The sequence below is a fragment of the Aulonocara stuartgranti genome, assembly GCF_965226115.1.
Source record: "Aulonocara stuartgranti genome assembly, chromosome: 15".
In the NCBI taxonomy this organism is placed as follows: domain Eukaryota; kingdom Metazoa; phylum Chordata; class Actinopteri; order Cichliformes; family Cichlidae; genus Aulonocara; species Aulonocara stuartgranti.
Genome location: NC_138951.1, coordinates 3,308,183 through 3,326,818, shown reverse-complemented (window position 1 = coordinate 3,326,818; position 18,636 = coordinate 3,308,183). Strand labels below are relative to the sequence as shown.

General features: G+C 42.4%; 1 long non-coding RNA gene across 1 annotated transcript; it reads left to right on the top strand.

The window, feature by feature from the left end:
- Nucleotides 1-2,223: 2,223 nt before the first annotated feature.
- Nucleotides 2,224-8,333, top strand: LOC309689854. The gene is made up of 3 exons (XR_014271534.1): nucleotides 2,224-2,368; nucleotides 2,963-3,065; nucleotides 7,971-8,333. It is a non-coding gene; the product is annotated as an uncharacterized lncRNA (long non-coding RNA).
- Nucleotides 8,334-18,636: the final 10,303 nt, after the last annotated feature.

The window sequence follows — 18,636 nt, the reverse complement described above, 5'->3', positions numbered from 1 at the left end:
ATTGGTTATCATTGTCATTTACCTGCAGGCCCGTACCAGTGTGAGTGGTCTTTCATGTAAATGAATTTGTCGAGAGAATGAGAGAAATGAGAGACGGAGGGAGGAGTGAGAGATAGAATTAATAGCTTCGGGTCATGGGGATAATGATTTCTTCATGGACCTAGTCAGAGTCAAATGGCCCGGGCACCTCGTTCGGGTTTTTCTTTTTCTTTTTTACAGAGGAATGAATGTAAGGGTGAACATTACACCGAACAGGGGCATTTACTGAGTATGTAAATGCGTTTGCTTTTATGACGAGGTCCACATGCCAGTAACGCTTCCAAATGACCCACTTTGTATTCACGCGACGCAAATTTGCCACCGCGTCGTTAGATCTCGTTGATTGAGTGCTGCTCCCGTATGTTGAACAAGAGAACATATAATTTGCTCATGATATCAAAATATTATGACAGTTAAAGGTTTAAAACCCCCACCACCTTTTCTTTCTTTCTTTACAAATATAAATCAGACTGCTTGGTCAAGTTCTTCTCATTCAAAATCGCCCAATCCCAATTGATTTTCACGGATTCGCTGTGAATCCCCCGTGCATAAAGGTGCACGTGGGATTTTCCACCCATGCTTACTCAGTGGGGGGGATGGATGTGTCAAAAGTTGCTGGTCAATCTTTTTGCACAGCTATTGTGAAGGGGGCAAGTCTGACAGAGTCGAGCAGCATGGACACATGTGAGCATAAAGGGCATACCTCACACCCCCACCACGCCATGCTGAAAGAAGCCAGTGAGGGTGTTAGCAGGAGGAGAGAGAGGAGGGGACAGAAAAATAAAATAAAAGGGCCCAGGCCAGGGCCTAATGGTGGGAACAGTGCGGAGGTGAAGCCTTCTTTTTGTTCGTCCCGGATAAAGGAGGCTTTTGAGAGGCAGCGTGCGTTTTTGTTCTGCGGAGGGCCATCGAAGCTGCAGGCCATGCTTGTCCTGGGCTGTGTTGTTTGAGGAGGGGGGGGGCAGGAGTGTGGACACAGGCAAGAGGCAGAGTTACTTGCTCCAGGGAGAGAAATATGCTACTGCGAGGGTGCTGGAAAGAGGACAGCATATCATCTGTCTATGAAGAAGAAGCAGGAGGAAAAAAATGGGAGAGTGAGAGAGTGAGACGGGGCAATAGAAAGAAACAGATGGAGGGGGGCAGAAAGTGAGACGGCGAAAGAGAGAAAGAGAGAGGAGAGGTGTGAAGGTGCTTTATGGGGTACTTAATGGCTCATGTATCCAAGCTGCCGTCATTTCAGGACATCCATTATGGTGTGTGCACCTGTATACATGTGATTTTCACTCAAAATATTCCAGGAAAAAAACACGCAAGTTCTCAGCTAATAACCGTCTCTGTCGGCCTGTGACAATGACCTGCTGTTCAACTCGATGGCGAGACAGCTTTAGGCAGTCAGCAGTGAACTCTCGGTGCTCCCTGACCCGTCTGACCTATCCAACAGTTCAACTTCCACAGAGCAGCATTGATTGATCTGCCTTCAGGGCCTTTAAATTGCTGCGTGTCTCTTCTGCAGACAGGGAACAAAAAATCGGTGATTCCTTCACTGAAACCTGATCTTGTTATAAAGTCTTAAGAGGAGAATGATGCATTCACACCAACCTTTATCTGCTGACACAGTGTTACACCTCCAGCCTTAAAAACAGCTTCACGTGTCTCGCATTTGCATGTTCAACTGGAAACATGCGTTTTCTCACTTATTTTACATCTAAAGCTTTTTGGTTTTTTACTGTAAACATCAACACTGATATGCTCAAAAGTGTCACTGCAACATTGCCTGACTGTCAAAGGAAAATTATGTAACTCCAACTATTGTGCTGTTTGTTATGTTTACTGCAGTGAATGCAAGCATGATTATATAACTGATTTAAAAGTTTACAATTTAGAGATTTATTGTATGATTGGATGTATGACTGGATAAACTGTTTAAAGGATAAAACTGACAATATGTTTGCTGTTAAATGTTTCACATTGCAGTCGTGTCATTATAGGACACTCCATACCAGGAGTAAACAGGAAGCCAGTCACATATTTTTTATACTATTTTTTAAATTGTTTTGTTTTGGGTTTTTTGGAGGATTTCTTTATTTTTTGTTTTGATGTTAGGTCACTTTTTTCTTAATTGATCCGCGGGGATCATTTGAAAGGTCTTTTAACCTTTTGACTGGCTGTAAAGCTTCTCCTAAACATTCATTAGGTGTGATGGAGAGCACAATGCGATTGATGCTATCAGATGGCATTTCATAAGTGTAGGAGGACAGGCTCCTTGATGAGTTGCGCGGACCTAGGATTAAGTGACAGGGTGATTGCTGAACTCGCTGCTGTTTTTGCTGTAGGTTGACTATCTTTGCTACACAGTGTAAAAATGCAATTTACAGTCATATGAAAGAGAAAACTCTATACAATCCCAAAGTACAGCCCATGATTTAGAACCATCTTTAGCAACAATCAGAGGAAGTAATCATTTTCTATATGAGTTTATCAGTTTCTCACATCAAGCAGCCTTGCTCCGATTTATTTAGGTTTGCGGGCATTAACTTGTGTGCAGGTCTTAAGGTGCTGCCACAGCATTTCTGTCAGGTTGAGGTCTTTTACTGGGTCATTGCAACACCTCGATTCTTTGCTTTTTCAGCCATTCTGTTGCAGTTTTGCTGCTTTAGCTTTCAGACAGATGGCCTCATATTAGACTAATGTAAGACTTGTTTTGCACAGGACTGAGTCCTCTGAAAACGTTCTTATTAACTAGACTGTACCTTTAATGTTTGTTTAAAAAAACTTAAATCTGCTCTCCAGCTGTATAAAAAGCGCTTTTTGTGAAGCGAGAAATGTCATTCAGTGTGACGCAGCTTGTATATGTTTAGCTTTTATTTCAAGTCTAGTGATACAAAACAGAATTACACAATTATAGAGTAATTATTCACTTCAGTGCAGGTAAGAAGAAGAAAAAAGTCTGCAAAACTGTGGAGGATCACAATGTATCACAATGAATGTGACGTGAGAATGCTTAAAGGATACCTTCTGGGTGAAAGGTGAGTTTACTCGAGTAAGAACTGGCAACGGCAATTAGACCACAATGAGGTTTTTTCTTTCACATTTTTAAATGGCAGTATATCACAGTCTGATTTATTGTTACATGGCCAATTAGCACCTCGGTCAGGCATTTACCTCAGGGTCAAAGGTCGTGTTCCTTTAGTCTGGGAGAGAATGAGAGCTTGACACAGGCAGCCAGGCAAAAGAAGAGAGCAAAGAATATTGACTTTTTCTGGGCTCATGTTATTGTGGGAAATTTAAAGCTGGAAGAAACTTCCATTACAATATTACATTAAATATATGCAAATGTGTAACAGAGAGTGGTGGTGGGCAATGTAGCCTCAAAATTATATTGTGATATTTCAAGAAAATTGCAGTAATGATAGTTTTGATAAGATTTTACAAAAGAGAATGCTTCCAGGCAACAGCACTTGCAAGTGTACGTAAATGAAGGCATCTTCAATGTGCTGCTGTCATCAGTGACACACTTCCTGATTTTGAAAAGTGAATGTACTGAATCAAGGTGCCAGCAGAAGCTTTGTAGAGCAATAGTAGTGAAACAGCTTTATATTCAGTAACACGGCGTAAGTCAAATGTAGGCACAAAAGTACCGTAGGTAGTGCTTTTAAGTAAAAATTAACTGTGCTCATCAATTTTAAGTAAGATAACAGCAGCTAAACAGTAAATAAAGCTACAAAACCTTGTGACTTATCAAGAATCTATATAATACTGTCACATAATAAAACAAAAAAAGATGTTTTCCACCTGGGATGTTGTATCTTTTTCACCAGCTGCTTTTCCTCCATATACAGTGGGGCAAAAAAGTATTTAGTCAGCCACCGATTGTGCAAGTTCCCCCACTTAAAATGATGACAGAGGTCAGTAATTTGCACCAGAGGTACACTTCAACTGTGAGAGACAGAATGTGAAAAAAAAAATCCATGAATCCACATGGTAGGATTTGTAAAGAATTTATTCGTAAATCAGGGTGGAAAATAAGTATTTGGTCAATAACAAAAATACAACTCAATACTTTGTAACATAACCTTTGTTGGCAATAACAGAGGTCAAACGTTTACTATAGGTCTTTACCAGGTTTGCACACACAGTAGCTGGTATTTTGGCCCATTCCTCCATGCAGATCTTCTCGAGAGCAGTGATGTTTTGGGGCTGTCGCCGAGCAACACGGACTTTCAACTCCCGCCACAGATTTTCTATGGGGTTGAGGTCTGGAGACTGGCTAGGCCACTCCAGGACTTTCAAATGCTTCTTACGGAGCCACTCCTTTGTTGCCCGGGCGGTGTGTTTTGGATCATTGTCATGTTGGAAGACCCAGCCTCGTTTCATCTTCAAAGTTCTCACTGATGGAAGGAGGTTTTGGCTCAAAATCTCACGATACATGGCCCCATTCATTCTGTCCTTAACACGGATCAGTCGTCCTGTCCCCTTGGCAGAAAAACAGCCCCATAGCATGATGTTTCCACCCCCATGCTTCACAGTAGGTATGGTGTTCTTGGGATGCAACTCAGTATTCTTCTTCCTCCAAACACGACGAGTTGAGTTTATACCAAAAAGTTCTACTTTGGTTTCATCTGACCACATGACATTCTCCCAATCCTCTGCTGTATCATCCATGTGCTCTCTGGCAAACTTCAGACGGGCCTGGACATGCACTGGCTTCAGCAGCGGAACACGTCTGGCACTGCGGGATTTGATTCCCTGCCGTTGTAGTGTGTTACTGATGGTGACCTTTGTTACTTTGGTCCCAGCTCTCTGCAGGTCATTCACCAGGTCCCCCCGTGTGGTTCTGGGATCTTTGCTCACCGTTCTCATGATCATTTTGACCCCACGGGATGAGATCTTGCGTGGAGCCCCAGATCGAGGGAGATTATCAGTGGTCTTGTATGTCTTCCATTTTCTGATGATTGCTCCCACAGTTGATTTTTTCACACCAAGCTGCTTGCCTATTGTAGATTCACTCTTCCCAGTCTGGTGCAGGTCTACAATACTTTTCCTGGTGTCCTTCGAAAGCTCTTTGGTCTTGGCCATGGCGGAGTTTGGAGTCTGACTGTTTGAGGCTGTGGACAGGTGTCTTTTATACAGATGATGAGTTCAAACAGGTGCCATTCATACAGGTAACGAGTGGGGGACAGAAAAGCTTCTTACAGAAGACGTTACAGGTCTGTGAGAGCCAGAGATTTTCCTTGTTTGAGGTGACCAAATACTTATTTTCCACCCTGATTTACGAATAAATTCTTTACAAATCCTACCATGTGGATTCATGGATTTTTTTTTCACATTCTGTCTCTCACAGTTGAAGTGTACCTCTGGTGCAAATTACTGACCCCTGTCATCATTTTAAGTGGGGGAACTTGCACAATCGGTGGCTGACTAAATACTTTTTTGCCCCACTGTAACTGCATCAGTGACTTCTGTCCTCTGCTGCTAACAAGTGCAGCTAGCTGTTTTGAGGCTACGTCCACACGTACACGGGTATTTTTGAAAACGCACATTTTTCTATGTGTTTGGTCCTTTCATCCACACGTAAATGCAGTTTTGGGTCACTGAAAATTTTTGCATTTAGGTGTGGACGAGGAAAACGGAGATTTACTCAAGAAACATCTTATTCTTCTTCTAAATTTTATTAGCAGACTCGTGCAACGTCAAAGGTGTGCCCCATTTTGACATCAAGCTGTGCGCCAAATTATTGTTTACATGAGATGAATTTCTACAAAATACCGTTGCTGTTAATCTTACTATCTGTAGTTTTTACACGCTTACAGATACACACACAGTTTAAATTGATGAAGGCACTTGAAAAGTAACACAAAATTAACAGAAAAACAAAAACTTTTCAAACCCTGTTTACTCCTTCCCTCCCAGGCTTCTAGACTTCTGATTGGCCAAGATTTTGTTTTTAGCGTTTACATGTGGACGGAAAATTTTTTCAAAACTGCACGTGTGGACGGGATTTTTTTTAATAAACGACAATGCAAGGAAAAAAGATTTGTTTTGGTTCTTAGCGAGGTAAATCCATTCATGTATCCACTAGCGTTACACCTTAATTCTTGCTGTTAATACTGTTAATTCTGGGTTGCCGGGACTGCTCCAACTTTCCGAGTGGGAAATCTGAGTTGAGGGCGCGTTCCCGATTGAAACTCAGTCTTTCTAGGAAGCTGTTAATGTAGCTCCATTTTTAGGCACTACGTTATCATGGGAAGCTGGCACACAGCTCTTGATCTCAGACATGACTGGGCTCGTCTACGAACGTAAACTCCATAGCAAAGATATCGCGACACTTTTATGTCATGCAAAAAATTAGACCGGTATTACTGCAGATGACATGATATGACACAGCCCTAAAAGAAAGGTGAAATCACACCCGTGCAATAACGACAAAGCAACATCTAGATATCTTTGTAGATTAAACACAAACTTCCTCGTGTCACTTCATATCTTGCACTGGATCCTGTATTCATACACATACTATGTAAATCTTCAAAAAGGCATTAGATTGCACACAGTCATTTGTAAAAGGCAAATTATCTCTAATAATAGCCTTTATTTGAGCACTAATTGCCATAATCCATAAATCATCCTCAGAGATTACATCACCTAAGGACTGTCAAGTAGCACAGATGCACGGTAAACCTCCAGAATGAGCTAATCGTCTCTGAAAGAGTATATAAAATGAATGAATGGATTCTCTTTAAAAGAAGCTTTGTTTGGATAAGCTAGGACATGCAGTGAGTGAGTAAAGCTTTGAGGTGATAGAAAGCTAGCGTGTGTGGCTCTCCTGTCCATTGCTTTGCTCATTTGGCATTCTCCAGCAAATAGACAGTAAAAACAATGCAATCCAGAAAACATGGCGCAATGGCCCCGATTTCAAACCATCAGCACTCACTCTCGTACCTACCAGGACCCTCCATTAGCCTGCCCATGTGTTTACATTCCAGGGGTCTGTTCACAAATGATTTGAATGTATTTTTCTGACTATGGTTATTTATCACATGCAAAATGGGCTGGGACACCGTGATGTATGCTATCAGCAGTGACAATGATAACCAGGACAATAATTACACAAAGCTCAGGCCATCCATCACAGTCACTTATCACTTAAATAATCAGGCGTTAAACAGAAGGAGGCGTGGAGAGGAGAAGAGGGATCCTGAAGCAAATCCAGCTTGTACACATGGTTTCATTGGTTTCATTGGTGTCAGCGGTGTCACTTGACGCAGTGCTTATTAGGCTACAGGGGTATTAGGTAGCCTTAAACAGAACAGCCTCCACATCTGATATATTGTTGATATCACCACTAAGTTGATGCTTTTTGCGGAGCTCTAAATCACTTACGCCTTAACTTTTATGCCTTACAGATTTGTATCCCTTTTCCATCTTGAATAAGAAAGTTGCTCAGAAACAGTAACATGTTATCTGCTAATAAAGATCACGTGGTCTCACTGAAAAAAGCTCTAAAATGCCTCAAATAGTCTCAAATCTTGTTATTCTAACACCTGAAATTAACATGAACCTAAACCTTTTGTTGATTAAACTTTGACTTTTCAAAAGACTAAAACATTTAAATTCATTTAGCTCATGGGTCACGCCCACTCCCCCAATTTAATCTCTAAAGCATGACAACCTTAATACAAACACAAAGCACATTATGAACAGCCCAGAATAGTTGCAACAAGATCTATCAGGGGTTTTTTTTTTCAAATGCACACACAATAGCTGATGTTCATTGTCATTTTAGGATTGCCGAAGAAGAAGAAGAATGACACTCTCTGTTATAAGTACAAAATCTGTGATCATGTTTTATTTGCTTTTGTTTAATTTCTGTACTTTGGAGACTAAATTTTCCACAGGTTAAAAAAAATGTATCTTTGTTTGGCTTCACTCAGAGTCCTGCATAGTCTCAACATGTCTGGGCTGCGCTGATGGTGAACTTGAACCCTAAAAGCCATGAAAGAATCTGGAGAGGGAACGGCGCACAGAGAGGGAGTGTCCAAAGCAGCCAGAGGTCACAGGTTATGTAAAGACTAGGGAAGCCCTCTGGGTCAAGTTGATGCACTCAAGGGTAATGATGTTGACACCCTCAGGGGGCTTGTAGCCTTTCAAACATGAACCTACCGTGTACTGAGCTGTCGGGAGGAAAAGTGCAAATGCGCACTGGCTAGAAGACTCGATGGAGGAAATATGGTTTAAAAATTAGACAAAAAGACGACTGAAGAGCAAACATCTGCTGCATGCCAGCACCAAATGAAAAGCACTTTACACCAGCGTTTCATTCCCTTGTTTACTGGAGTAGAATTATGAATACGTTTCCTTTGAACATGATGAATCATTAAAGTAATGGTGTACTGAGGTTTTGTTCTTCTTCTTTTTCTTTTTTTTTTTGCTTCGATGTTTCTTCTTCTTAATACAAATTTCTATCTGTGTCTGTGCCTCTCCTGAGAGCTGCCATTGCTCTACTTACCAGGAAATACTTTCTAGATATGCTAATTTATAGTCATGAGAGAGAACAAGTGTGTGTGTGTGTGTGTGTGCTGAGAAATGCATAGTTGAGTATTGCAAAATAACAGCAAAGCAGGAGCATTTAAGTAAGTCAGAGTCTCTGAGAACGTTTGCATGTACTGTTTAGGTATTTAAGGTGTGTCTATATTTGTCATGTACTCAAATGCATACTGTATATAGCCGCCAACAGTTTGCCAAGGACAACAATGCCAGAGGGCAGCTTGTGTGTACATCTCCCTTGCTGTCGGCCAAAACAGCAGTATTTGAGCATTTGTCCTGCGTGAGAACTGTTTTTTTCTTTGTGGTTCTTTGAAGCAAACAAAGGCACCAGGGTCTTAACATTATCTGCATTCTGCATATCTGCCTATGTCAACCACACTAGGCAGACCCACTCCTGCCACTGCAGTAGGCCACATGTGAAAACCTGTATAAATGCATATAACAGTGCTGTGAAAACGTGAGATGGAGAGCCTGGAATGGTTGTACCTTCCTGCTTCAGTTGCTGTGACTCTTATAGATATTGGCAGTAACCATTTATTTATTACAGACAACAATGTATGGAGTGCTGAGTTTAACTGCCCAGAATTATCATCACTTCGTGTCAACTGTAGAGCTGGTTGCAAACTAATATCTTTACCTATTCAGTTTGACAGTAGACATATTTGCAAAATACACAGACAGATGGACGCCACATGTTTTAAAGTGGTGCGCTCCCCTGGGAACAAAGGGATAGTGTAAATGAAACCAACTTCCTCTTCCAAAAAGTGTACATATGTACATATTTCGTATTGGGGAGCAACCTAATTCTAAAAAAAGAACGAGTTAAAGAATAAAAATAGGATGAACTTGTGGGTCATGTGACCTGCCTTTGCCAGCTGTTTCTAGTGGCCCAGGCGTAATGACAAAAGAGTCTGTGGCACCGTTGTCAGAAAGTCAATACTGTGATTAACACTGTCCTTCGGTTGAGCCCCAGTCCACCACTTTAGCAGCCAATAGCTTTGACAGTCATTACCTAACTAGTAAATCACCACAAACAGGATGCAAGTAAATAGGAGAGTCAGTGATTGAATAACTCCACTAAACAGCAAGAGGAAACATGTTGCTGAGTATTTTTACACAAACTCATTGTAAGTGGAAAGTGAGCATATGTTACAGAAAATGAGCTTGTAAAACGTTTTCGTATTTCTTCTCTCCGGACCCCCTCCAATAGCTCTGGAAGTGAGTGTCATTCAAGATGTGGCCTTTCCACACTCATAAAGAACACATAAAACACACATTGTGCTCTCGTTAAGTACTTACAGAGGTGAGATTTATGTGCTGGGGTCTGGATTTCCAAATAGAGACCGATGCTGTCTCTAAAGTGTTTGTGATTTACACAGCGAATGTATTGGCACGGGCAGAATACCAATGTGATTGCTTAACACCGGAGTTTGAATGGAAAGAGGTGAGCGCAGTTAAAATGTTTGCGAGTGTATGCTAAAGGAGGGTCCCTGGTTAGCGCCAACACATTTCTTTATAATGTGTAGTACGGAGCACCCCGGGGTCCTTTTCCTCCCTGCTCCTCATGTACATAGGCTAAAAAGATCTATTTGCTTGTGTAACCAAATTCTCTGTAACTGCAGAAAAAAGACGGTGATATACTTCAGAATTCCTGCTACGATAGTACAGGAGGTGCTCCTGCTTTAGTCAAGGAAAGAATGAAGTCCCTCTTTACCTGGAAGTGTCACCAACTTCACTAATGTGTCTTTAATGTAGCCAGTTTCACCCTTGGACAAGGATATCAAAACACTTAAATCGACCTGCTCACTGGAGGCAGAAGTGAGCCTTGTAAAATGAATTATTGATGCCATGCAAGGCTCCTCGCTGACTGAGAACAATGTAACATTGCGCTGGTGAATTCATCTGAGCTCTTTAAAATCAAGGTCTCTCTGTTCGCTTTCATGTTCTGACGAGGGCTCAGCCTCCAAGCCACAAGACATTCCTTGATTGCCGGTGATGTCCAAGTCTTTCTCGGAGGCACCTCAGTCCTGTCGGGACAGAGAACGTTATTGTTGGGATACCTGCATAGTTGCATGATTGGTGTCAAATAAACACGGTGCTGAGCTACAGTGCTAGAGGTCTTTTTACCTGTAATTATGGCATGGCTAGCTTTCTTCTGTGGGCCAGCTGCCAGCTTGCTTTGGCTTTTATGGGGCTTCTGGTCCTTTCTTGTGGTTGTCATGCTGCAATTAAAACTGTCTCCAATCGCTGGGTGGCAAAAGGCGCTGAGACAGACTCTTGTCTCTCTCACACACAGACACACATATGCCTGTGTGCTTGCATATGCACACACACACACACACACACACAAACACACTGTGGAGCCTCTGGCTGGAGGCAATGGGAAAGTGTATGATATAGGAAAAACATAGTTAATTACATTTGACAGGTATCTATTAAAGTGCATTCTTAGACCTTAGAGGCCTTCGCACATCTAATGGAAATACACACTCAACTTCTGCCCATGAATAATAGGGCTTCTCAGCCAAAAGCTTTGGCTTTTTTCCCCCTTATCTCACCAACATCAAGCATCTGTCAGCGAATATACAAATCACCACTAATCAAATCCACAGAAGTATAAACCAAGGTCTTACACTGGTATTCGGATTCTTTTTAATTAGTTATTCAGGGATTCTTTTCACTTTTAAGTGAACAGGCACTTGAATCCCTCCTCCGAAGCAGCGCGAGCTCGCCTGTTTATTACAGACAATAGCAGTGTGATTGTAATGATGGCACCCGATTTTGCCATTAAAGAGGGGACATATGCATCGCAGAGGTATTTGATTGTAACCTGCGATGTTCAAATCCATGGGTATGTGTACAATAAGGCAGGACAAGGTTGAGATGGCTGTCTGTTTGGTCTGTGCATTGCCTCGTTCTCTGTTATGGTCTGTCAGTCTGTCTGGTTTGTGGGTTCAGCGTGTCTGGATCCCCGTTCTTTGCCGATCTTTCATCTAATCTGCCTGAAGACTTTGTCAGATCAGCTGTCTTGGAAAATCCAATTTAGGTTCTTGATAAAATATATTTGAGGCAACAAGAACAGGAGACTGACTCAGTTTAAAATAACACGTGTTCTCAAGGAGGAAATTACACGATTTTACAAGATTTTTTATCAATTCCTCACAATGATCAAAGACGGATTAATTAGTGGAAGGGTTACATTTTACATATGTTGAATTTGTAGAGCGCATTAGTTGTCATTTCATGATAATCTCAGTAAAATGCCTCATAAGCATTTCTAGCTCAGTAGTTTTTACACATATATGCAAATTTATTTTGAAATCTCCTTTTTGTACAACAAACTACAAGAACACCCAGGAGCAGCTGTGGCTCAGGTGGTAGAGTGGGTTGTCCACGAATCGCAGGTTTGCATGAATAAATCCAAGGACTTGCTCCGTTACAGATAGGTTGCTAGGCAGTCCCTGAACTCAGCCAAGGATCAGTTTGGCCTGTCACCTCAGCATCATATTAGATATTATACCTCTTTGATATTAGACCGTTTTTGCATTTACTAACTTGAAAAGTTAGTAAATGCAAACTAAAAGACTAAAAGCAGACCAGCGTGTTCCTTCACTTTCTCTGCAGCAGACATAAAGGATAATATTAAATAGTATTGGCCCTGTGCATGATTTATTTGACACCTTAAGTCCCACCCATCAGCTCAGTGGAGTGGATTGATCCAACCTTGCAGCTTCTTCTTCCATTTCTTCTTTATCAGTTAAAATATGATAAGCTTTGGTGGTCCAACTTCCAAAAAGAAAACTTCAGTTTATGCAACAAATCGAGCGCAGTATTTGATCAAGCAGTTCACATCAACTAATAACTTCCATATCCAGTTTGCTACCTCATATGCTTTAGCCTGTCCACAGTTGCTGCACAAGCCACTTTGCAACCCACCTCGACATCATGCTGTTTAATGTCACCACTGTTGTCACTGATCCCTGGACTGTTCTGTGATACGGGTCTTGCTGCTGCCTCTTAAACTTTCCATATATGTGCATGGAGCGCTTCGCTGCCAAATATGAATTACTGCAGATAGAGATATCAGCCTTCTTTTGACTATAGCAGGGCTGAGTTAAATATGTTTCCTTATGGCAAGTAAAGATTGTGATTACAGGCAATGAAATGAAATGAAACAAACTGTGGTTTCCTACTTGAACCTCAGAAATGCAACGAGCGCTCCAGCCTTCACATTTTTATCCCATCCAAATTTTATCATAGAGGCGATGTTGACACCTTAACCAGTAGTGGCATTTTATCCTTGGCTACAGCAAACACTGAAAAGAATAGAGGAAAAAAAGGAGCAGGGAGATGTTTGATGTAGCCAGGCAGGATGTCATGAAAGCTTGTGGTGAGGTAAAGGCCATTCAAATCTGGAAGTTCTGAAAACTGTGGAAGTCAGTGACATTTTGAATTTCTGCCCTTCCAAGAATTTCCAATGCACAAAATTTGGCTCTGTGCAAGTTTTGGCTTGCTGTGTTTGGCGTGTTTTGGACAAACTATTGTCTGGTATCAAAAAAGTAATGATCCTACATGAAATGTCAGATATTAATGTCAAAACTAGGTAGCCATCATGTTCATACCCCTTGGTCCCTTGATGGGCTTAACAGGAAATATTTGGTGTAGCACTCGGTGTTATCAGACAAACTGGCGAATACTTGTGGGTTCAGGCATTCATTGTGAAACCTGGGAAACATCCATGTAATGAATGTTTGCTGGCACAATCCATTCCTCTGACTTTTTTTTCCTGGCCAGGGAGTTCTTTGTGTGGTCTGCAGCATTAGTTAACCCAGTCACCAACTGAACTACTGACTTGTTGATTCATGTGTTTGTTAATTAGCTTTCGATGCCTCGTTAACCGCAAAGTTAACGAGTGAGTGTGCAAGAATTTTCCCCGTGCATCGATTGGCATCTTTGCTACTCGCTCTATTCTGCATTCCCCCACACCCCCCAAAAAAATCACCTCTCCCATTTCCCCCTCCTCCCACACCCCTATGTTTCCCCGTGTCCTATCTTCTGCCTTTAAAAGGGCTCAAGGATCCCACACAAAGCCAGGAAAAGATGATGATGATAGTTTTGTTGCCTGCCCCCCCGTCTCTGTCCACATTCCTCTGAAATGAAAGGCGGCAACAATTATCTTCATGTCTGATGCCTCAAGTCTTTTGACATCTACCTGGTAGAGCAGGTCTGGCTCACTGCGGCTTTGGGAGCAGGTTTGTCGTTTGCCCCAATTACTGTCCACGTTAAAATGGCTGAAACCTGGGAGTTGCCCATCTCTTCAACAAAGTTGTATGTGTGAAGCCGGCAATTTTCTTTGGCACCGAACGCTGTTCTGCATGTACAGGCCAACCTTTTCTGAAACAACTGACAGCACGAGTGCTTTATGTGCTACTTATGGACAGCTAGTCAGGATTCACTCTAAATATTACCACAGGTCAGGAGAAAGGCAGCGTGTGGGTATTTAAATAGACCATACATCAAAGCGTAGCAATTTGAAAGTGACATGTCTGGAAAGTGCTAATAGCCTCCCTGAGCTGATTCCATCCAACCTCCTGCCAATGTCAGAATCCAGCTGAATTTGCTTTCCAAGATGTTCTTCTGAGGTGAAAGCCAGCAGTCAGTTGTAGCTCCACTGGTAGCCGTTTCCGATGCTTTGGTAGCGTAGCATCAAAGTCACGGGGCACACATATATTCCGCAGGATTAGAGCAGCGTAAAAGGACAGCCCCAGCCCATTCACTGTTGGCACGGCCGCCACAGCCTCGGCACAAGTGAGTTTTTAATGCATTCCATTTAACTTTAATTACTCCAATCTCTGCGAGGGCACACAGGAAGAAAAGGCCCGGGCGTTTGTGCCGAGCAGATTACCCCACTGCCCTGCCAAGTCCGCGGCGCGCTGCATCCTAAGATAGAATTCAAATTCAAATGTGGGCTAAAGAAAGTGCAGCTGTCACCCCTCTGGCCTGCGAAGCCCCAACCGGATCAAAGATGAGCTGTCCTCCTCCCCTGCCCGTGTAAAAATGAGCTGTCCTGGCCGTGCCAGTGTCTCGTCCCCCTGGGGCACCTAATCCTCCTCTCCTGACTCCACACTGACAGTCTGAATAAAGGCATTAAACCCCGCAAAATAATTACCAATTAAAACGGATGGAGAAGTCATCAGGTAGTGACTGGGGGGGAGAGCAGGCAGAGGCGGCAGAGAGGGATGGAAGCTGTGGCGGGTTTCTTTCCTCCCTGCCAAGAACAACCTGTATTTTCTCCTTTATGGGTTATGGTTTTGCAGTTCTGGATGAGTGAGTGACCTTACACAGTGGTATCAGACCGGGAACAGACTTCTCAGAGCTTCTAGGATGTCGAAGAAAGTTTATGTGAGGCATCCCAACTGTACCGAAGCCAGAAATAAGTTTTATAAGCTGCTGAAATTAAGAGTAGTTGTTTTATCTTGGATGATGCTGTGTAAGGCTGAGTTAGAGTGAAGCTTTAGAGACTGCTGGTGTTTTTCTCCTTTTTTCATGTTTTAGGATCTTGGTATGTTTGCACACGTGCAAGGATACGGCGCATAGGTGCGTTTGGAAGTGACCCTAAGTGCAAAATGAGCCATTAACTGTGTGTCAGCTTGCTGTGCTTGTGCTCTAAATTAGCCTGCGTGTGTGTGTGTGTGCTTTTTACCTGTCATAGAGTGTTATAGGGTGTTTGCAGACTAGCGTGCCATGAAGCCCCGGGCACTAATCCACCAGCGCCACACTGCCGAATCCAGGTAAAGTGATCCTAAAGCCTTCTTACCCCTCTCCCTCCCCTGTTCTCGCTGCTCCCCTTTGAGCTCTGTCTATTAGCAGTGGCAGAGATCAGACTAGAGAATATCCACTCAACAGACCAGTCTGGACCAGGACATGCATTTTGACAACTTAATCTCCTCTTTGACGGCAGGCAGAAAAGGAGTGAATTGCCATGCGACAAAAGGGTTTCTGACTTGACCATGTTCTTTAGAAATTCCTTCCTCTGGTATGGGAGACAACCTGTGCGGTGCTCGCACAAGACTGCCGATACCATTGTGCAGTGCTCACTTTGCAGCTTCACTAAAACTTTGCTTTTTTCCCCTCCTCCTGGCTGCACGAGGTTCCTAACAGGAGGACGGATGGGGACGGAACATGAAATTCCAGCTTGACACTAACGGTCTAATAAAAGGCAGATGGCATAAATCAAAATTACGCTTGAATGCTTGTTTATGACCCTCTGTTTCATAACGATGATTGAGCAGGGTGTCTCGTTCCAGTGAATCCAACTGCTTGTCTGTGCCTCACCGCGGTATTTCACTGATGTTGATCACTTTTGACCTGAGGGACAGTTTGCATTGCTGATATGACTTGCCTTTTGGTTATTGTATCTGTGCCAAATCTCTCTGGGCTAAGTACAATGGGTGTGTGCACTACTGCGGACGTTGTAGCTTGTGAGTGTGTGAGAGGAAGAGGGAAGGGATTTTTTATTTTTTTGTCCATCCTGTGAAACCCATAATTAGGTCATGACTTTGACTCAGACACACGGGAGTATTTGCAGAATGCATATGTACTATACACAGAAAACACTGCAGAGTACACTACATTTATCTTCAGCAGAAATTTAAAGGTGATCCCATGTGGGTGTTTTCATCTGTCTTTTACTGTCTGTGATTAAGCCTGGGATCACTTTAAATCTGCTCCCGTTTCATCTCACTATCCCACAATTATCATGTTATGGTTATATTATCATCTTGATTTACAAACTGAGCTCTGCTTTTGCGGGGGCAAGTCGGCTCAAAGCGGCAACTTTAATTCCGTGTATTTTTAAGTGCAGCCTCAGGTATTTTATACCTGAACTACCTTGATCTCTGAGTTGACAACAGCACTGTATCCAGACCTCAGTTTCAGTCCCTTTCTAAAGATCAATCAAATACTGTCGGACGATATAAGGGGGAGAAAAAAGTCATAGTCGCATAACTCAGATGATTTTAGGGACTTATTCTAATGGCAACTATAGCCTAACATATGCAACTGTACCTTTTAATATATTTAAATACAAAATCTCACATCCATGCAGCGTGCCCATTTTTTGAGCTTTTGATTAATCCCATCAACAGTCTCCTTTGTTCTTGTCAGCTAAATTAAACACCTTCACTGATATCACATTAAAAAACCCTTTTGACAGGTCTGTGCGTCGTGTCAGGAGAACTGGCAGCTTATGTTAAGTTTAGTAAGGAAGATCTGTGTTCACTCATCTGCCTGCATTGCAGGGTGTTCAGGCTGTTAGGCTATCCTTTACATCCCTCCGCTCTTCCTCGCTTAATTCATTCCAATTGGCTCCACCCACGTCGCCTAACTTATCCTGACCATGTACGGATCCTCCTCCAAGTCCTGACCTACCTCCCAACATCTGTGTTGTGTTATGTAGCTTAATCAGAGTCTTAACACCAAGTCGTTTATTTCTCAAGGCATAAAAAGTTTTTTAATTTAATTATTATCCTTTAAAATATGTTTTTGATGAGATGATGCCAATTGGATACATTTCTGGAACGTGCACAACCTTAAAATTGCAAAAAGACAGCTTCCTCTCAGCCACTATCAGTTTCCACAAGCCCTTCCCCACTGCCACTGTCCCAAAGACCAGCTAGTTTTTAGCAAATCTTTAATCCACTGAGTAAATGCTGGCTTCAAGTTCACTCTAACCTCTGCTACATTCCATAACAAGATTTTTCTTCTTTTTTTGGCAACAAAAGCTATAAACAAAAGCACAATTGCACAATTGGAGATACAGTATCTGAATTTCAGGAGCGGGACCACGCCTCCAAACACGCTCCTTCCGGTCCTCATCTATATAGGTTCCCCCAGTTCTGCAAGCTGTTCGTTCTCGTTTACGTGCCCCACGCTCCCCCCCTTTTCTTTAACTTCTTACATGGGGATCAGCGAGGCACGGGAGCCGCCATCCCCAAATGGGGAATGCTGTCAAACCTAAAATGAGGACGTGGGCCCAGTGAGTGAAACAAATCTTTATGTTTTTGAGATTTCAAACCTATATAGATCCCAGTTCTCAGGCAATCAATATGCAGGGTGTGGCCAGGGTGTCAAAAAATGCTTTAATTCTGCAGCTCGGGGAAATGGATTCACGACTTGCAGGTAGGTAGCATCACAACAACAGCGGGTGCAGTGACTCCAGACAAGCCTGCAAAAGTACGGGATGAGTTTGGGTATCATATGGACACATGCCGTACATCTGGAGACGACACAATGGGCCTTGTGAACATTGTACGTTTTGTATATAAAACTTTATTCGGCCATGTATTAAAAAATGTACCACAAGTTTCTATGTCCATTAATTTAAGGAAACATGGCCTTTTAAAGTTGGAGGATTGGAGAAAATACAATGCGTTGTGGCAGAAGATGAAAACGGTACAGTGGTAATACTCACCGTTGTGACATGAAAAGATGCTGGAGAATGCGTGGAAGTGATTAAAAGACAATATTGTTTAAAAAAAATTGGCTAATGATGAATTTCTAGTGTGTGAGACATTCAGAGCTTGCGGTCGCTTTCTCTATTGACTTTTTCTCACTTGGAGGTGGCACACGTACAGCAGCGCTAGCACGAGGTAGACATTAGCATATGATTGCTTGCGACCACTTTCCACTTCTGCCATCCATTACGTTTTAAAAGAAAGGACTTTTAAATCAAATGCAGCACTTAAGCAAAGGCAACATTCAGTGCGCTCGAAAGCATCTTTGATAAAAAGATGAGAAACTTTGTGATACGCTAAGGTCGAAGGACAATTTGATAATTTAGGGAGGGCAAGGATTTCTCTTTTCATAAAGAAAGAAAGAGTGCCATATAAAGAGAAAGAGAAGGCCTTCAGACCTTGTCAACCATCTTCATTAGAAACCCCACTTTAGTCTTAATGCATTTCTAGTCATTATCCAGGGCACAATATGTCACAGCCCTCTTTAAAAGAATATATACACATTGTTCAAATAATTACCCTGTGAAGGACAAACAAG